General features: G+C 37.3%; 1 long non-coding RNA gene across 4 annotated transcripts in view; it reads left to right on the top strand.

Moving 5' to 3' along the window:
• The first annotated feature begins 225 nt into the window (after positions 1-225).
• LOC129536033 (uncharacterized) overlaps positions 226-20,753 on the top strand; it is a 57,794-nt gene continuing 37,266 nt past the window's right edge. For 2 of the 4 annotated variants that reach the window (XR_016037513.1, XR_016037512.1), the window contains exon 1: positions 226-348. This is a non-coding gene — a long non-coding RNA (uncharacterized LOC129536033). Of the gene's footprint in view, positions 349-1,359; positions 1,524-11,977; positions 12,109-15,919; positions 17,718-20,753 lie in introns of those variants that run through there. The other 2 variants (XR_016037511.1, XR_016037510.1) reach the window with 2 other exon arrangements.

Raw genomic sequence — 20,753 nt, 5'->3', positions numbered from 1 at the left:
TATTCATGGTCTTTAGAGCATCTAATAGCTTTGTAAAAGTGTTCATGGGTGAAAAAGAAGGAAGCACATACAATCCAGCTGTCTCAAGAGAGCCTTCTGCTTCCAGGAATAAAGTCGCACATTCACAGGTGCTTCTTGTTTTTTCAAACACCTTCCCCACCTTCTGCACATCAAGCAAGCCTGCTGCAAAACGTGAGCCCAACAGGAAGCTGCCTGCAAATTCAGGTAGCTTCTCTGCATCTAAAAGAGGTCTTAAAGATAGCTTCAGAGAAATGCCAGCAAAAGTTGTAGTCATTTGGGGAAGAATGAGTCTGGAAAAGAAATACACAGTGGACGAGCACCAAGAGGGTAAGAACATTCTGTGCAAATGCTCTCTGCAAGTTACAATTTAAACAAATAAATGTGTTTTCGTTTAGGTTTGTGGCTCCTGTGGGTGAAGTTAGGAAAACTCACTGCAGAGAGCGGGGAGTGTCTGTCATTTCTCTGATGGGAGGGAGAGGTAGGAGAACGCTGAGATGGACAGAAGGCAGAAGGCCCTCATGGCCAGAAGACCCCAACTGGGCTCAGGGGAAGGATCACGTGAAGGATTTTTCTGTTTCAGGAAGCTCACAAACCTTTCCTGGGATTTCAGAACCACCACCTTGAAATGTGCATGGAGAGCTGATTAGATCGCATAGCGTTCCCAGTAAGCTTTGATGGAGCGATTCTGGAGAATGTCATCCTAACATGGTCACAGGTGGACTAGCTGGACTGAGAATGCAGGCTCCGTACTCAGCTTTCAGATAGATTCAGTGAAGTAGTTCAAAGTGATGAGTGCCAGGCCTCATATAGGGGCTGACTTAATCTTGGGTAATAGATTGACTTTTTTGATATAATTAAAATTCAAAATGCGGGAAATTGGTAACTTCTGGTAGCAGTACTTGTTCAGCTCCCAGTACGTGTTCTTACAGTTTGCTTTTGTGTGGTTCCTTTTTGTTTTCAATCCATACTGCCAAATTAGGTTGAACTGTAAAAAATGCTTTTATTAAATTGGCTTTGATTTTTTTTTTCTGAAATGAAATTAAAATCAATAACCACAAAGGTAAGCTTCTTCCAGTTAATTGGCTAAAGGGTTAGATGGGAGAATTTTCTTCTGTTGGGATACAAACCACCATCTGTAATCTATACTGGTCAAAACTGGTCCATGTACATCTTAAAGAAGACCACCCTTAACAGTGAGTTAAAGGAACAAAACTATATAACAAACAAAAATTATCTAATACATTTTATTTGGAAAACTTTATACATCTAAGGGTTTGAAAAAATCTGATTTTTTTAACTGTAAAATCTGTTCTATACAAGAATTTCTTTCTCTTCCAGCTGACTCACGTAGCTTGGGAGAGCACCATGTCACTGTAGGTGAACATCTACTGAGGATCTCACCATGTAAATGCTATAGATTTTAAAAGTTCTTGTCTTGAGGAACCGGATGTCCTCTCAGGGCATAGATGTAACAGTAGAAAAATCACCAAATAATGACAAAGGTAGGCTGGATTCTAGTCTTGGTTGTCCCATCTAGGTTTCAATTCTCTCATTAGCAAAATGAGGGAGTTGAATTAGGTATTCACTGAAACCCCTTCTAGCTTTAAAATGTATTGCTTCTTAGGTTTAAAAAAAAAAAACTTGCAATAAAATATGGCATGTGCTAAGTGTCAGATGAGTTGTTATAACGGTTCTGAGAAGGAAGAGACTGTATTGGGCTGGAGTAACTGGGAAGAACTCTGTGGGGCTGAGAACGTGGGTTGGGTCTGGAAAATGGACAGAACCTATGAAGGCAGAGAAGAGGAGCAGGAGTTCACAGGCTCACTCAGGAGACTGGGGGACGCTTGAATGTGGCTAAATTAACACAGATCCCCAGGTTCACCTCTGAGTGCTAGAGAAAATCCTCTTTTTTGCTGCTCTGACATGCAAGATAATAATGGTCACTTGTAGAAAAGTTTCAGTAGTTGAGACAGATGATACAATAGGTGTAGCATCCTCAGAGGAGAGCCACCACAACGGGCTGGATTTTTAACCCAGAGCTCTCTTTTAAAGTTTGGTATCCCTTACAGAAGTTGAGAATATAAGTTTTCCTAAAAGAAAACTACACAAAATCATATGATAATAAGACCACAGGCTCTAGGCAACGGAACAAGTCACTAAGGATAAAAATGATACTATCCACCAACTAAGAAAGTTGTAGCCTCCAGCTTTCACGTATGACTGCATGATTCCTGCTCCCTGCCCTTTGACCTCATACTGTTCTCTCAGCCAGTCAGTTCTTTTATGGTCTCGCTTGCCTCCATGCCAACTCAGGCCCCATAGCCAGCTATTTCCAGCAATAGAATACTAGAATATTCTAGTATTCTAGAGTGGCCCCTTGATGCTACCATTTCTTTATCTGCCATTCAAAACCCATTATTCTCCTCAATTCTCCTCCTGAGCTACTGAGCATTGTGGCAGAAAATTACAGCTGTACTGAGTATGTCTCCCATAAATTTTTACTTTTTAATCTCAACTGAACTATCATTTCTACTCAACCATTTTAAAAAATTCCTCTAAAACCACCTTCTTAACATTTCTCCACCATTCTCTTTATCCTCAAATTCTTGTTGCTCTTCCCTTTACTGTATGATAACATCCTACATCCTGCACTTCTTGAGGATTTGATGTTAGCTGATACACACTCCCTCAACTTTCCCTACCACTTCATCTCAAATCATGCTATATCTTCACTGAGGTACCTACATAGCTTGCATTTAAAAGGCGTTTATTATGAGCTTGGTCCTTACATGTATGAGATCACCTAATCTTTTCAACAACTTTATGAGGTAAATACTATCAACTCTGTTTTACAGATGAATAAGATGTGTGCCCAAGATCACTCAGCCAGTAAAGAACAAAACAGTAAAGAATAAAAACAAGGATTTAAATTTAGGTAGTCTCATACAGATGGCCAACAAACACATGAAAAGAAGCTCAACATCATTAATTATTAGAGAAATGAAAATCAAAACCACAATGAGGTATCACCTCATTCTGGTTAGAATGACCATCATCAAAAAAATCTACAAACAATAAATACTGGAGAGTGTGTGGAGAAAAGGGAACCCTCTTACACTGTTGGTGGGAATGTAAATTTACACAGAAACTATAGAGAACAGTATGGAGGTTCCTTAAAAAACTAAAAATAGAACTACCATATGACCAAGCAATCCCACTACCAGACATATACCCAGAGAAAACCATAATTTAAAAAGATATACACTCCAATATAATCTGTAGCATACTTAAAAAATAGCCAAGACATGGAAGCAACCTAAATGTCCATCAACAGAGGAATGGATAAAGAAAATGTGGTACATATATACAATGAAATATTACTCAGCCATAAAAAGTAACGAAACTGAATCATTTGCAGAGACATGGATAAGCTTAGAAATTGTCTACAGAGTGAAGTTAGAAAGAGAAAAACAAACACCATATATTAAATGCATAAATATAGAATCTAGAAAAATGGTATAGTGGTCTTACTTGCAAAGCGGAAACAGACGCACAGGCATAGAGAACAAATATGTGGATACCAGGGGGAAAGGCAGTGGCAGGGGGATAGAGATGGGTAGGATGAATTAAGAGATTAGGACTGACATATATACACTACTGTGTATAAAATAGATAACTAACGAGAACCTACTGCATATCACAGGGAACTCAGTTCTCTGCCGTGACCTAAATGGGAAGGCAATCAAAAAGAAGATTATATGTATACGTATGACTGATTCACTTTGCTGTACAGCAGAACCTGACACAGCAATGTAAATAACTATACTCTGACAAAAATAAATAAAATTTAGGTAGTCTCAGTTCAGAGTCTGCATTCTTTCCCTGATCCTGAAGAGAAGTGGAGGAAGGAGTGAGTGTGTGTGCGTGTATGTGTGTGTGTGCACACATGCGCACACATGCAAGCATGTGTGCATGTATATGGAGGCTAGGGGATTTGAACATAGTTCTGTAAATATTATTTGACATGCAGTACTAATCTATCCCTTCCACCTCTGAGTTCTATCCTATCCTTACTCACCTATTCAAGAACCTTGTATCAGTTAGCTTTTGCTGTGTAACAAACCGCCTCAAAATTTAGTATCTTAGAACAACTACCATACATCATAGCTCACAAGTCTAAAGGTAAACTGGATATTTCTTCTAAGAAGAGCCAGGTTGGGCTAATTTCAGCTGTATCTACTCTCACCTCAGTGACCAGCTGGAGGCTTGTCTGGAACTGGATAGTCTAAAATGGCCTTATTCACATGTCTGTAAATTGGACTGATGTCAGCTAGGGTGATAAAATTGGCTAGACCACATATTACTCACCATCCAGAAGTCTAGTTTGGGCCTATTTCTGTGTTAGAAATTGCAGGATGCCCCTAAAGGCCACAAAATAGAGCAAGCTCCTGTGGACAAGCACTTTACAAGTCTCTTTTTGCATTACAAGGGTTATTGTCCTATTGGTCAAGCAAAGTTATGATAAGGTCCAGAGTCACTCAAGTGTGTGAAGCAAAGGGAGCCACAACTACAGAAGCCTATAGACTCTGATGCATTAACTATATACACCCCTGCTCTTCCATCCCTCCCTTTCCACTGGCTCCTTCCCTTCACCTACCTATTCGGTGAAATCTATCCTGTTCTAGAAAACCTCCCTTCAATTTCATTATCCCCTGATATATAATGTATCTGAGTTCATGACTGCTAGGGATTGAATGTATAACTGAAAATTTCCTGAATTAATTTCCATATAGGAAACATGATAATCAAAGGATAAGTAGTTTTAAGATGTGTAATAATCACAGCAATTGTAAAGAACTCAGACAAACAAAAAACTTTTTCAAGAAGGACTACTGTTTTATGGTGATAATAAAAAAGATGACTAGCTTTTAGTTGATTACATTTCTGTTTTTACATTCGCTACTGACAATGCACCCCTTGATCACCTATGCAGAAGATAAATGTTCCCATTGTCCTGCCCTTGTACACCTATGCTCCAGAATCTCTCTCCTAAGTCTTAGAAAGGATGCAGGACATTTAACCTTGAATAAGTCTTAGAAAGGATGCAGGACATTTAACCTTGAAGTAACTCATTAAGTTAAAATATAAAGCAAACAAAAAAATACCTTATTTTATCTCTGGCTTTCCCTGAACTCCACTGGATGGCATATATACTTTCAGCTTTATAAGTTGTTATATAACTTATACAACTGGTCTGCGTTTCCTAGGAAGTTTGTGTTTCTATATGTCCACATCCATGTCTATATGAAGTATTTTAAACCTTTTCAATTTAATAGGTTTTGCTGTTGTTCAGTCGCCAAGTCATGTCTGACTCTTTGCAATCCCATGAACTGCAGCACCCAGACTTTCCTGTCCCTCACCATCTCTTAGAGGTTGCCCACGTTCATGTCCATTGAATTGGTGATGCCATCCAACCATCTCATATTCCGTTGCCTTCTTCTTCTGCTTTTAATCTTTCCCAGTATCAGGTCTTTCCCATTGCATCAGCTGTTTGTATCAGGTGGCCAAAGAATTGGAGCTTCAGCTTCAGCATCAGTCCTTCCAAAGAGTATTCAGGGGTGATTTCCTAAAGATTGACTGGTTTGATCTCCTTGCTTTCCAAGGGGCTCTCAAGAGTCTTCTCCAGCACCACAGTTCAAAAGCATCAATTCTTCAGTGTTCTGCCCTCTTTATTGGCCAGCTTTACCATCTGTACATGACTACTAGAAAGACCATCAATAGGTATACAATAGTATGTAAGACTTGCATTTCCAGGCTATAAAAGCCTTGTATGCTGCATTTTACAGAATACCAAAGTGAAGTTTTTCTTTTATTTCACTTGCTACATCCCCCCATCTAACTTCTTTTAGGACTAATCTGATTCCTTTTAGTTCATGATATTTTGGTTGACAAATTAGTCACCATTTTTCTCTGGGTAAATATATCTCAAAGCAAGTGTTTGCTTCTCACAGTAACAAAGAAAAGGTAAATTGTTTGTGTAAGTAGAGGTAATCTCGCTCTGTCAGTTTTAAGGCTTAGAAAACATCTCTTGGCTTCCTAATTTTCTTTTCCTTTAGTCTCCCCACTAGTTGATAACCACCACAAACAGTCAGAATACTGCATGTAAGTTTGTATCTGTGATATTTGCAGCTTGGCTTAAGAAAATGAATAAGCTGAAAACCTGACAAAGATATCCTCTAGTCATTTTCTTGCCCGTGTACCATGGTGAGGGGTTTCAGACACAAATAGGACTCCACTGGACTTGCATCACTTTGATGAAGCTCAGATAAGCAACTAGGTTCTGGGGTCTTTTATAAAAAAGGATTTATTTTTCCTTATTTTTTAATTCCAGGATTTTATTGGGCAGATGAAGGTTTTTATTTTTTTAGAAAATCTCCCTGTCTTATGCAGTTCATGGTGTACTTTCCTCTCTTATTCAGATAAGATTTGGAAGAGCAATCTGGTGTTCATCTCAGTGAAAGCATCAAAATATCTTTGTCATATCATTAAATGGAACATTATGTAGTTACACAACATCATAAAGCTTTTTAAAAAGGCCACTGAAGAATCTTAAGTGATTTGAAAAATGTTCTTGAGTTCAGTCAGTGGAAATAAACTACAGATCTATATATGCATATCAATATTAGTTATGTCTCCATTTTGAAGTCTATTTATCCAGGTAGTTACTTAGACAAAGAAAGTATACCAAACTATTAACAATGAGTGAAGATATTGTGAATTATTAAATACTTAAAATATAGTTATGTTTTTCAATAGTTCTATCATGAACATGTATTATTTCTGTAACCCAAAATGATTAGAACAAAAAGCACTTATTAGTAAAAAGGATAATATAACAAAATTCTAGGAAGATTTTATTTTATTTTGGCCTCACAGTGAAGCTTGTGGGATCTTAGTGCCCCAACCAGGGGTTGAACCTGTGCCCTCAGCAGAGAAAGCAGAGTCCTAACTATTGGAATACCAGGGAATTCTCCTAGGAAGACTTTATTTTATAATAGAAGCTTTGCTGAAGAAATTTAATATACACAATCATTTTCCTTTTAGGTTTCTTGATTTTAATGTTAGTTTGAGAGGATAATAATGGAATTGTAACTTTCCAGATGCAATTTGTGAACATACATTCAGTAAATTCAGACATGTATAGGCAAGTCTGGTAGCTTGTTGGCATCTATTTGCATGAAAGACAGAGGGTCTTGGTAATGTTGATATTTTCTTGTAGTTGATGACTGGCAACACCATGTCCTCCAAAACCCCATCCATTGTGGTATGAAAGATTATTTTAACTTCCCAAGCACAGGGAGACCTTTCAGCTGGGAAAGGTACTCATCATTCAGGAGAAATGGAGTACACAGCAGAGTAGAGAATGTCCTTGAGGCTTGGTTACACCTTCACACAGTGACAACAAACTTCCTACCCCGCCCTCAGAAAAGTGTCATGGCTCTCAAGAGAGGAAGCTAGGAAAGAGAGTGAGTTAAATAAACGCTGTCTTAGCCAGTGTTGATGCAAAGCAAATAGGCTGCAGGGCACCCAGTTTCATTAGTATACATCAAAACATCATTATAACCATCTGGTAGGGAAAGAGGACAGCAGATGAGTGATGTCATCGGGATGGCTTCAATCATAAATTCATTTCTTGGATCAACAAATGTTGAGATTTAAAGGAAAATATATGCTTTACCCTAACTTGTTAAAACGCCTATATACAATTTCCTAAGACCAGGGGAAGAATTAAGGCACATATTTATGAAGTGATGGCTCAGAGGTTAAAGCGTCTGCCTCCAATGCGGGAGACCCGAATTTGACCCCTGGGTCGGGAAGATCCCCTGGAGAAGGAAACGGTAACCCACTCCAGTATTCTTGCCTGGAGAATCCCATGGACAGAGAAGCCTGGTAGGCTACAGTCCACGGGGTCGCAAAGAGTCGGACACGACTGAGCGACGGAACGGAACGGAACACTTCTTAGTGTCTAGCACTATGCTAGAAATTGTGGAGCCTAAAGAAATAAGGCACTTCCTCAAAAGAAGAATCTTCGGATCTTATTTAGGAGATAAAACAGACACACATACAGCACACAAACAACACTACATATTCCAGGAGGTGTAGTAGGGTGAAATATAGAAAAAGGAAAAGTTCTGTGACAATTTAATAGGTACTCTGTTTCGGCTCCTCTAAAGGTCAATCTAAGTTCCTTTTATTACTACCTGTGTCTAAGGTACAATGGACAAGTTACATAACTTCTGTATGCCTCAGTTTCTTTATCTGTAAAGTGGTGAAACTAAATCTGCTTCATAAAAAAATATGTATATAATATGCTTATGTCTAACAGACATAAATAATACCTCTTATTACTACCAAATGACAAGAAAAATAGTTCAGAGAATACACCTGGTACTTGTAAAACACTGATTGCCAGAGAGGGACAAGACTTTTGATAGAAAGTGATGCCTTTTAGAAATGGCAGTCAGATTTTCAAAGATTTTCAGGTTTGCATTTTATAAAAGGCTGGGAAATACTCATCCCAATGACAGCCTCAAATCATTCCCATACAGAAAAGAAAGTAAATGGTAAGAAAAAATGTCAGTTAATTATTTTCTTAAAAACAAACAAACAAACATAGATAACTGATTTGAGGCTTCTCTTTAAAGCTTGAAGTTCATGACAGTCCATAATGCTGACAATCCTGAGGATATTAAGCAAATCATTGCCCATTCAGGAAAGAACATATTCTAAAGTATATATATATGAGTATACGGTAATTTTTTGAAGTTATAAAACAATATTTATTTATTCTTTCACTTTTTCAGCAATACATATTAAGTGCTCACCATTTGAGGGATGGTACAATCTGGAATCTAAATGACATAGTCTGTGCCTTCAAGAGCTTTTAAAACAGTCAATAAATAAGTGATTAAAAAGCAAAGTGGCCAAGGTTAGCATGAGGCACTGCTGCTGCTACTGCTAAGTCACTTCAGTCGTGTCCGACTCTGTGTGACCCCATAGACGGAAGCCCACCAGGCTCCCCTGTTCCTGGGATTCTCCAGGCAAGAACACTGGAGTGGGTTGCCATTTCCTTCTCTGATGTGTGAAAGTGGAAAGTGAAAAGTGAAAATGAAGTCGCTCAGTCGTGTCCAACCCTTAGCGACCCCACGGACTGCAGCCTACCAGGCTCCTCCATCCATGGGATTTTCTAGGCAAGAGGACTGGAGTGGCTTGCCATTGCCTTCTCCATGAAGGCACTAAGAAAGCTGGAAGAGATACACAACGCAGGGGTCAGGACAGACATCCCAGAGGAGATGCTGTCTAAATGGGATGCAGGACAACAAGCGCTGCAGGCACTTCACTGTGGCTACAGTGCCCATGTGGAAAACACGGGGTGACTCTGAGTGTGGGGAATAAAGCAGAGGTCATGTAAAAGAGCTCCGCCTCTACCCTAAGACCAACATCCACGCACTGAAAGATTTAAGGAAGGGGGATGGCTTAAATTATTTTCATTTTTGAAAGATCACACTGGTTGCATGCTGGGAACATGTTGGAAGGTAGACCAGGGCTGAGCTTTTATGGCTTTTATAGTTACAAAATCTTGTATAGTCTTCTGTGTCCACAGAATTGAGTGAAACTAAATGGAGACATCTGGGGAGTCCACACTTGAGGAGAAAATATTATGCAGTGGTTAAAAGCACAGAATCCTGATTAAAAAGCTAGTTTTGCCCATTGCTCTCTCTGTGACCTTAGGTTCATCTGTCTCTATCTCTGGTCTCAGCTTCTTTACTTTAATATGGGAATAAAATTATGTCTGTCTTGTATTAGAATTGGTTAACAAATAAATAAATGAACCAAATCTCAAAGGCTTACTGACATGATAAAAATTTATTTCTGGTTCAAATAAAAAAAACGGTAATAATTAAAATGATAAAATAAGTTAAAGATAGGAGAACAAAAGCATTATATGCCAAAATTATTTTACAGATATATTATCTACAACTAGTTAGAAGACATATAAAATTTTAATTTACAATGAGAAAAAGATTAAACACTTTGCAATAAACTTTAAATGAAAGGTGTAAAAACTCTATGGGGAAAGACATAAGAGTTCCTGAAAGCTATGAAAAGAGACTTGAACAAATGAAAGACACTCCCAGTTTTTTAGGATTCAACATCATAAACTGTCAATTACCTAAGTTAATGAAAAATTTAACACAAACCCAACAAAAACATGAATAAACTTTTTAATGGAGGTGCATGAGTGATAAGTCACTTCAGTCATGTCCGACTCTCTGCAACCTTACAGACTATAGCCTGCAAGGCTCCTCTGTCCATGGGATTCTCCACTCAAGAACACTGGAGGGGGTTGCCATTTCCTCCTCCAAGGTATCTTCCCCACCCAGAGATCGAACTCGTGCCTATTACGTCTCCTGCGTTGGCAAGCAAGTTCTTTACCACTATTGCAGACAAATTAATATGAAAAAAAATTATGTGGAAAAACATGTAAGAATAGTAAAAAATACATTAAAAAGGAAAGATAAGGAGGAAGGTCTAGCTCAGTTATAAAACAATCTATAAAGTCATCTAATTAAAACAGTATGAAACTGACACATAAACAGACAAGCAAAGCGAGTAGATCAGAAAGCCAAGAAATAAACCCAAGTGCATATGGAAATTTAGTATATGCTAAGGTGGCATCCCAAATTACTAGGAGAATATAATTTTAATAGATTATTCTGGGACAGCAGAATAATCATTTGGAATAAAACAAATTTAGCTCTATATTTCACACCATGTATAATTATAAACTCCAAAGGGAATAGGGATCTAATTTTTAAAAATTTTAAGTGCTAGAAGAAAACATTGGTGTAGGAAAAGATTTCTTAACTGTGACTCAATATTCAGAGGTAATTGATAAATGGCTATACGAAATAATTTTTTCTGCATGATAAAAAAATAAAGTCAAACACAACTAAAAAACTTGGAAAAATGTTTACAACATAGATTAAACTACAGATAAAGTACAAATATGATGATAAAGAACTCTTAAAAACTGAGAGAAAAAAAATTTTATCCATTAAAATAAGAAAAGACATAGACAATTCGCAAAAAGAGTTATAAAAATGAACTTTAAAGATAGAAGAAGATGTTCAGCTTCACTAATAATTACAGAAATACAAATTAAAACTATACTGAGACATTGTTATCAGACTGGTTACAATTAAAAAGTATGACAACACAGTCTGTAGGGATACAGGCATTCTCATACACAAACCGGTACCGTATTCTCAGAGGGAAATTTGGCAATACCTAAGAAAATCACATAACCCTTTACCCTTCAATTCAGCAAATCTACTTTGGGGAATTTACCGTAATATACCTCTAATAATCCAGAAATACACTTGCAGAGAGTTACTGATCGCAACACTGATGTTACAAAATATCGGGAACAATATAATTATCTAAATATAGGAGAGTGGTTAAATAAATTATGTACATATGCACAGTTGTGAAAGAGACGTAAGTAGAAAAGGATTTCTATGAACTAACATAGATTGTTTTCCAAGACACATTAAGTTAAAAAAGACACCCCCCCAAAAAAAGTGCAAAAGAGTACCTTTTGTGTGTCACCTTTCATGAGAGAAAAGACAGAAATAAACATTTATCTGCTTGTTTGTGCCAAAAGAAACACAGAAAAGATAACCCAGAAACTAATATGATAAGGGATAAGAGAGAGAGGCATACGTACAGACATGGGGGCAAAGGAAGGAGCAGTTCTCTGGGTATGACACTTTGTGCCATTCTGATTTTTAGAAACCATGACAATATAAATACATGATTCAAGTCAAGCAGAACGAGGGAAGAACCCAAAATATAATACAAACAATAACAAATGAGCCTAACTCTATCACAGACTACACGGAAAGGAGTGGAAGAGAAAACAACAAACCAGAATTAATGTTTGAAAATAACTATCTTGATGATACACTCTGAGACTAAAGACTAAAGACAAAAGGAAACATCTACAAACATCATACACTGTTGGTAAGTTCCTTCATTTACCAAAATGGCATGAGTTAGTAATTCTGAAATGAATTCATGTACATTTTAGGATTGTTAAGTAAGTAAACTGAGTGATGAAAGGGAGATCTCTTACTGTCAGAGAAAGGGGTTACAAATGAGGAAAATAGGAAGGCTAGAATAAACCCTGGGGTGTTGGACTGGATTAAATGTAAAAACTCGTGATGACGGTAGACGATTGATAGAATCATACATAGATACACATATTTAGATGATGCATATGTGTGCATGTTTACACATACACAGATTTTTTTGGCTTTGTTTTCTGAGAGGGTCTAGAATCAATGACATCAATAGCAAAGAATGCATACAGCAAAGAGAGTTTGATTTCCAGACACCATTCTCTAATTTTAAAAACAAATAAATGAAACAAAATAAGGATTCTTGGAGAAATGACAATCCCAAGGCTAGGGCAGGAAAAGCAAAAAATCAGCTTGGAAAACCTTGAGATACAAGAAAGGAAAAGAAAGCGAAAAGTGAAGTCTCTCAGTCGTGTCCGACTCTTTGCGACCCCATGGACTGTAGCCTACCAGGTTCCTCCGTCCACAGGATTTTCCAGGCAAGAACACTGGAGTGGGGTGCCATTTCCTTCTCCAGGAGATCTTCTCAACCCAGGGACTGAACCCGGGTCTCCTGCATTGTAGGCAGTCACTTTACCATCTAAGTACTCAAAATAACAACAATAGACACGTGTTGAAAGGACACAGAAGTCAACTGGAAGAAGCTCCCAATGATCAAATCTGGGCCAATTTAAAGAATAAAATAAATAATGATAGCAATGGATTATAACATATAGACTAAAATAAATACCCATGCTCCATACCGATATACATAAATAATTAAATAATCAATAAAGTAAACAAGAGAAGGCACTCTTTACAGAATTCTAATTAATAAATGTCCAGAAAATGATGAACATGTAAAAATTACTGATCAGCAAATAGTGGGCCAATATAGAATAAGAAACAGTATATTTACAGTCTTAAAGTATCTCTCTATAAGATACTAATTAAGTATGAAGGGGAAAAGATTAGTTTACAGTGGAGAAATCCTGCAAATACTTACCTTAATCAAGTGATTAAAGTTAACATCATCAATAATAGGATCTATCAACATCATGGACTCCCTGTGTGATACATTGAGAAGCTCATAATATCACTTCTGTGGTATTCTTATCACATATGTATAATATGAATATAATCATTATGAATTTAATCATAATCTGGAACTAAGATCATAGAGCATTAGAGATAATGATGTCTTATAGATTAATTAATAGCATAGTATCAATGCTAATTTCCTAATTTTAAAAATTGTACATAGTTAAGTAAGTTATTAACATTTGGGGAAACTGGCTAAAGATTATATGAGAATTTTGTACTATATTTTATACTTTTTTTCAACTTTTTATCAGCCTGAAATTATTTCAAAGTAAAAAGTTTAAAAATTAAAACTACTGAAAAGAATAAAAAGGTATTTAAAAACTCTGTCATCTATGGTTACAAAAGTTTGTTTTAAAAGGGACAATTTATACCCTCTTCAAATAAAATAATATTTTCTTCTCAAAACAAAAATATTAAATATACATTTTACTTAATGAAAAGCTAAAATATGTGCATAGAAAGATACATTCTTTACAAAAATGCTCCCCCAGATCAGTATGTTCCCTCTCTCTGACTCAGTATTTTAATTTTCCAATTATTGCTCTTATTTTTAGAGGCTATGATCCAGGTAATGATGCAATTTTTCTGTAAATTAAGTTCTAGTGATAATTTGACCCCAGTGGATATTGAGTGTCTTACAGTCTAACTTTGTGTATATTGTTCAAGGCAACATTTCAGGGAGCTCCATTTCTGGGCAAGCTATTAGATGTAATTTAGCAGCAAAGAAGACTTGGCTCGTATGTAGTAAGTACTTGTGCAATTATGAAGTTTTTGTTTTAAAAAGGAAGGTGGAGAAATGGAAATAAGACAAAGGCTCTAGAAAGGTTAGGCCAATTTTGCCAACCACAAGATTCTTTATTATTCTATGGTTACTTCACATTCTTAGTATCGAATAAACTATACTGAAGCACTTTTTTTCCAGAGAAGGAAATGGCAACCCACTCCAGTGTTCTTGCCTGGAGAATCCCAGGGACTGGGGAGCCTGGTGGGCTTCCATCTATGGGGTCGCACAGAGTCGGGTACGACTGAAGCGACTTAGCAGCAGCAGCAGCAGCAGCTAATTATGATGAATGCTTTCTGTATTCTATTTTAATGCAATGTTTTGCTCTGGAGGATTCCAATGAAAATACAGCAAGTCCCCTGACTTTACCACTAGAGGGCAAAAGACATTAAGAAACAGAGCCAAAAAAAAAACCCTCATGCTTTGGAGATTTCTCTAATTTTACAGTTTGAGATCTCTGGGTAGCTACTTTCAAAAACGAATTTATTCCAAAAACAAATAAGATATGTACAAATGAGGACAGGAAGAAGTTAAGAGAGGAAAACTGTCATGTTTTATAAGAATGAAATCCCCAAACATCTTCTCAACAATGCTCACCTACACATGCTTATTAATTAATTATTGATTTAGGTTAAACTTTCAATTAAACATTGATATAGGCTGGCAGTGATAAATTGTGATGCTTCCTCTCCTGGTGACGTTTGAGAAAAATATTGTCTGATTAATGCAATCGCTATCCAGAAAATGAGCAATGAGCTAGTCCAGAATCAATGAGGCCAAGGTCTTGAATTCAATTTGCGTATAGATCAGTGAACATCTCCCTAAACCAGGACCACCTCCCTCACTCCAATCAGCAAGTACACATTTGGTCGAGGAGGAATGATGAGAGAGAGCGTGTGCACAGGCAGGAACCAGCACAGCACTGGAGAACCGAATCAAAGTGCACATTCTAGTATTGATCTTAGGCCAATGAGACCTCCTCACAAATGGGCGGTATTTTGACCTTAAGAATAAAAATTGTGTGTAAAGTAACACAATTCAAACTTCTGCTGTTCCTTCTACCATCCTTCTTCCAACTACCCCTTTCTCATTTCTATTTTCTTTCTCACTTAAGTCACAATGTTGTTTTTTTCCTATGATAGAGTGTGTACATGGAAGAGGTGGTAAATTACTGATTTTCATGGTTTAAAGAAATTATTTTAATTCTTCCACTAGTTTTGCTGCCATGGCTTGAAATAGGCTTGGAACTGAACACAATTGGTCCATCCTTATCCTCTGCATGACATGGCACCTTACCCATTATAATGAGATCATTTGCTCCCTAATGAATAAAAATATCTAGCCTCATTTCATAAATGAGGAATTTTGAGAGAAACTGTACATATTATTTAGAATCAACTTGATATTTCTACATCCAAAATGGTCTTCGTTGGTTTGAGGATGATCATGACTAATACTGCATTTGTACAGCGGGAAATACCATTTCCTCAGACTACTTCCAAATCTCTCTAAACTGGTAACAGTAAACTAGAGAGCTGAGAAAATCATCTTCACAATCTGGCCAAAACACTGCAATTATTCTTGATATTAAGAGCTAATTGGGAAGATGGAACATTGTTTAGAATGTTTATTTACATTATTCTAGTATGTCTGTAATAATTGCAGTTTCTCTTACTTTTCAGAATAGTTCCAGAAATAATTGTATCATAGAAATGTTCTGCATTGTCTTAAAATTATTAAAGTCAATTTTTTGCCTAATATAGCTCATTATTTTATTTCTCACCTTTAGCTTTTTTCATGTATTCTAAGATTTAGTTTTCTTTCTCTTTAGGTATGGATGTTGTTGAGCCCCAGTTATGTCTAATTGATGAAAATCATCTTTTAAATCAGCCAATTCTGACTGTTCTCATGCTGTGATACCTTTAGGAACCAAATTATTATTTAATAGATTTGAATGGGCTTCAGAAGAAAAACCTGCATGCACTGGGCTCTGAGCCATCTTCCAGGAGCTGCTTGGTGTGATCCCATAGAAACTATTAGTCTACACTGAGCACCTAACTTCTGTGAATTCATACGGGAAAAAACATGGAGAAAAAGACCATGTCATGAGCATAGCAGAGTTCACTTTCCCGCCTGCAGTTACTCATTTCTGTACGTATGTGCCCCTCAGGGATCCCCCATGACATTCTCCCCTCTGAACTGGGGTCAGATAGAATTCTCCCTTTTCCAGACTTGAATGACTCCCCTGCTCTAATCAGTTCAGTTCAGTCGCTCACTCAGTCGTGTCCAACTCCTTGTGACCCCATGGACTGCATTTTGCCAGGTTTCCCTGTCCATCATTTTCAGCAATATCTAAGGCTATGCTAGTTCACATACAGTGCCAATTTGTAGGAAAGTGAAAGAAAGTGAAGTCGCTCAGTCGTGTCTGACTCTTTGAGAGTCCATGGACTATAGCTCACCAGGTTCCTCTGTCCGTGGAATTTTTCAGGCAAGAATACTGGAGTGGGTTGCCATTTCCTTCTCCAGGGTCAATTTGTAGGACAGTCAAGCTTTGCTCACACCTGAGCATAGGAGGCTGGGGTGTATTGGAAACCATTCCACTTTACAGAATCAGATTGAGATTGAAGTCATCCCCCTCACACCTGGCGGGGCTTGAATATGCCCCACAGGTAGCAGAGACAGAAACTTCAACTACTTAGGTATAGGAAGAAAATTCAGCTTCTTCATTTTCTATTACAGATCTACTCTTCCTCATAAACATCCACATTACTCGGTACCATGGGGTGGAAAACACTCTTTCAAATTTGCCAATGTTAGATATTAAAGTTGCTCCTTTTTAAAATGGACTCTTCCATATGCATTTTTTCTTGGATAAATGTTTAATCTTTCCAGCTTCCTCTCTCTTCCCCTGCTCTTTCTAAAGATAGAAAAGCTGGGCGGATGTGATCACATGGCAGAAAGGGCAAGGCATACCAGAGCCCTCTGACTCCTCCATAAGTGGTCTGGTTCCCTCCAAAAATGATGTATCACTGAGTCCACATGGGTCTTTGGAATGCTAGACATTAGTCTAAATATGCTAATTTTTTCTAAGTGATTCAAAACCTTAAAACAACTTACATAAAGACAAAAACTATAAAAAGACAACACATTTGTTTATTTAATAAACATGTGGTTGATCTCTACTGTGTGATGTGTATTACCTGGGATTTTCAGATATAGCAGAGGTGATCAAAACAGACAAGAAAACCACAACCAAACAAATGGGGCAGGAGGAAGGTTTAGGAAATGATGGATAAGTTTACAGCACTAACTGCGGGGATGGTTTCACAGGGGTATATTATCCTAAACACATCAAGCTGTATATATTAAATATCTACAAATTCTGATTGTCAATCAAACCTCCAAAAGTGGCTAAAAATGTGAACTTGGCCCTTGCCCTCCTACTTGGCAAGAATGGAAAAGGATGAGATAATAAGCAATACACTAAATAAATAAATAAAATATAAGTAAATAATATTGTACATTAAAAGCAGACAAATAAAAGTAGAACATGTGTTATTTCAATGGTTAAAGTTGTAATGGTTGTACTCTCTTTAGTATATTACAAACTATTGATTCATTTATTCTTATTCCTCTAATTAGTTAATACCTTTCCACTGTTAAAGTAACTTTCAACCATCAACAAAAGAAATACTATCTCAGACCAGCTAAATCTGCAAATTCTGGGTTATTGATCAATTAATTCTTAGTCACGACCTGGGGTCTGACTGAAACCCCAGAGTGATTCAAACTTAGTCCAATGATCATCTTTCTGCCATCCCTAACTCCCTTTGTCTTTTTAGAGTCACACGGCACTTATTAAATCAATGGGTCTTTTCAATGAACCTACAGCTTTTACACTGTTTTTGTGACTGGCAATCAGGCAAATTTTCCTGAAATGAAACATTCTTAAAAGTTGACTTGGCCAGCAAGACACACTGTGTGTCCTTTCACTATTATAACAATTTCGGCACGATTCATTAGCATTATTAGAATCAATGATGCCTTGTTAGCTTCTCTTGATAACTGGCCCATCATTCACGAGGTTTTGTTTCCTGGAAAATGAAAGATTGAGTTTACTCTTGAGTAATGTGGTGAATCTATCTTCTTTCAAAATATTCTTTCTACACATATATTCCTATACTACTGTCACAATCTTTCTTATTCTTGGTATAGTTCTTACTCTATCAGAACTCCTGGGATTACTCACAACTCTCTTTATCTTGCCTACAAATTGAAGCGAAGAAAAATACATATCTATGCTTTATAAAGGGTCACAGACTCAGTAGAAGAAAGAATAAACTCACATCTATCAATTCCACCATTCTCCTAAAATTAATAAAATATTAAGCATATCTACTTCCTTTTGTATTACAATGTCTTTTGTGAACTTTACCCTTTACAATTTTGAATATCATTATGAATTCATAGAATCATGAACTCAACTTGTTTATGAATAATTATTTTTTAATGCCAGTGGCTCCAAGTTGGATAGTGGGAGTATCTCAAAGCTGACTTTATTGTCCTTTCAGCACTACCCCCCTTTAAAGCATCCTTCCATTCAGACAAGAATGAAATCCTCACAGAGCTCGGGTTTCTTTCACAGTGGAGAATCAGAAGAGCACATGAAATCCCAGAAGGCAGAGTTTACATTATTTTACCACTCAACCTCTTCAATGGTAGAACACATGTTAAGAGTCCACACTTATATGTTTAGTTTAGCACAGATTTCCTAAGACCATTTTATTTTCTTCTAAAGTATATTTTAGAACATACTTAAATCCAGAATGAAACTGGGCTCTTCAGTATTCAAATCAGTATTACCCTTCATTTTTACTTTTCAGCTGGACTTAGAACTCAAGTCCTTTTTCTACAGTTTCTACTCTTATTTTTCTGCTTGGGAACTGGGGAATGTTTTACCAAAGAAGGGACATCTGAGCCAGGTCTTGAAGAAACAGAGAATTTACCAGCAGACTGGTATGGAGATGGGAGTGATATATAAAGGGTATTCCAGGTAAAATTAAGCATGGAAATTTTAGTACAAGGGTATTACCCTTGAACAATGCAAAGGTTAGGAACACCCACCCTCAGTGCAGTTGAAAATTTGAGTATAACTTCATAGTCAGCCCTTCACATCTGTGATTCTACATCCACAGATTGAACCAATCCCAGATCATGTAGTGCTGTAGCATGTATTTACTAAAAACAAAAAATACACATATAAGCGGACTGACTTATGCAGTCCAAACTCATGTTGTTCAAGTGTCAACTGTATATAGACACATCATGTGCAGGCCCAGAAGCATAAAAGTGACTTTGAATAAAATGATGGGAGGAGAAGGCAGTGACAAGAGATAAGGATAACATGGAATGTTTGATTAGCATAGGAGGGCATCTTGGTTGGCCACACCATGGAGTTTGATTTTCACCCAGTGACTGATCTTATGACTAAACTGATTAGGTGATTTTAAGAAATATCCTGGAAAACTAATCAGCAGAGTAAATTTATAACAATAATTTCAAAAGAGTAATTTATTTATACCATCCTTCAATGGGAAGAGTTGTAGACAGAGTTATAGAAGGAGAATTTTATGTATAAACATTTTTAAAAGAAATCCTTGATATTTTTATAAGCTGAGGTCGATGAGTCAAGCCCTAAGGGAACTATCACCTCATCATTTAAGTATGATGGTATTTACCTATCTCCTTCACCCACAGAAAAAGGGATCAGATATATTCATTGTGCCATGTCATAGCAGAATTCTATGTAACCCCCAAGATCTCTGCCCCCGGTGTTACAAATATGATTGGGTTACACGTTTGATTAGGTTACATTATATGGCAAGAGTGAAGGGACTTTTCAGATGTAATTAAAGTCCTAAATTAATCAACAAATTCATCAAGAAGGAGATTATATCTAGTGACCCTGAATTAATCAGTTGGAAGCTGTTTTAAAGAGGATTTCAGACTTCACTAAGGTCAGAGAGTCTCTTGTTGGCTCTGCAGAAGCTAGTTGCCATAATAAGTTCTTACAGTTACAAGGAAACAAATTCTTCCAACAATTAGATGAGCTTGGAAGAGGAACTTGAAATTCAGATGAGACTCCAGACCTACCTGATACCTTGACTGTAGCTTTGTGACGTCCTAAGCAGAGGACCCAGCTAACCTGAATCTGTACCCCTGAAACTGGGAGATAATGTGTTTTAAGCTCTGAGATCTGTAGTTATTTGTTATGAAGCAATAAAATTAACATACCCATAGAGTGGTAAGGAAAATCCTGAAAGTGAAAGTGTTGGTTGTCCAGTCCTGTCCAACTTGTTGTGACCCCATGGACTGCAGCCTGCCAGGCTCCTTTGTCCATGGAATTCTAAAGGCAAGAATACTGGCGTGGGTAGCCTTTCCCTTCTCCAGGAGATCTTCCCAACCCAGGGATTGAACCCTGGTCTCCTGCATTGCAGGAAGATTCTTTACCATCTGAGCCACCTCGGAAGCCCCCAAGGAAAATCATATGCCTATTAAAATAGGCAGTGTGGATAGTGGTTAAAGGCACAGAGCCTAAAACCAGCTTCAGTTCAGTTCGGTTCAGTTCAGTTGCTCAGTCGTGTCCGACTCTCCGCGACCCCATG

This window comes from Moschus berezovskii, chromosome 6 (genome assembly GCF_049115385.1).
Source record: "Moschus berezovskii isolate FMDL1 chromosome 6, NW_MosBer_1.0, whole genome shotgun sequence".
NCBI lineage: Eukaryota > Metazoa > Chordata > Mammalia > Artiodactyla > Moschidae > Moschus > Moschus berezovskii.
This window is presented reverse-complemented; position numbering and strand designations above follow the sequence as displayed.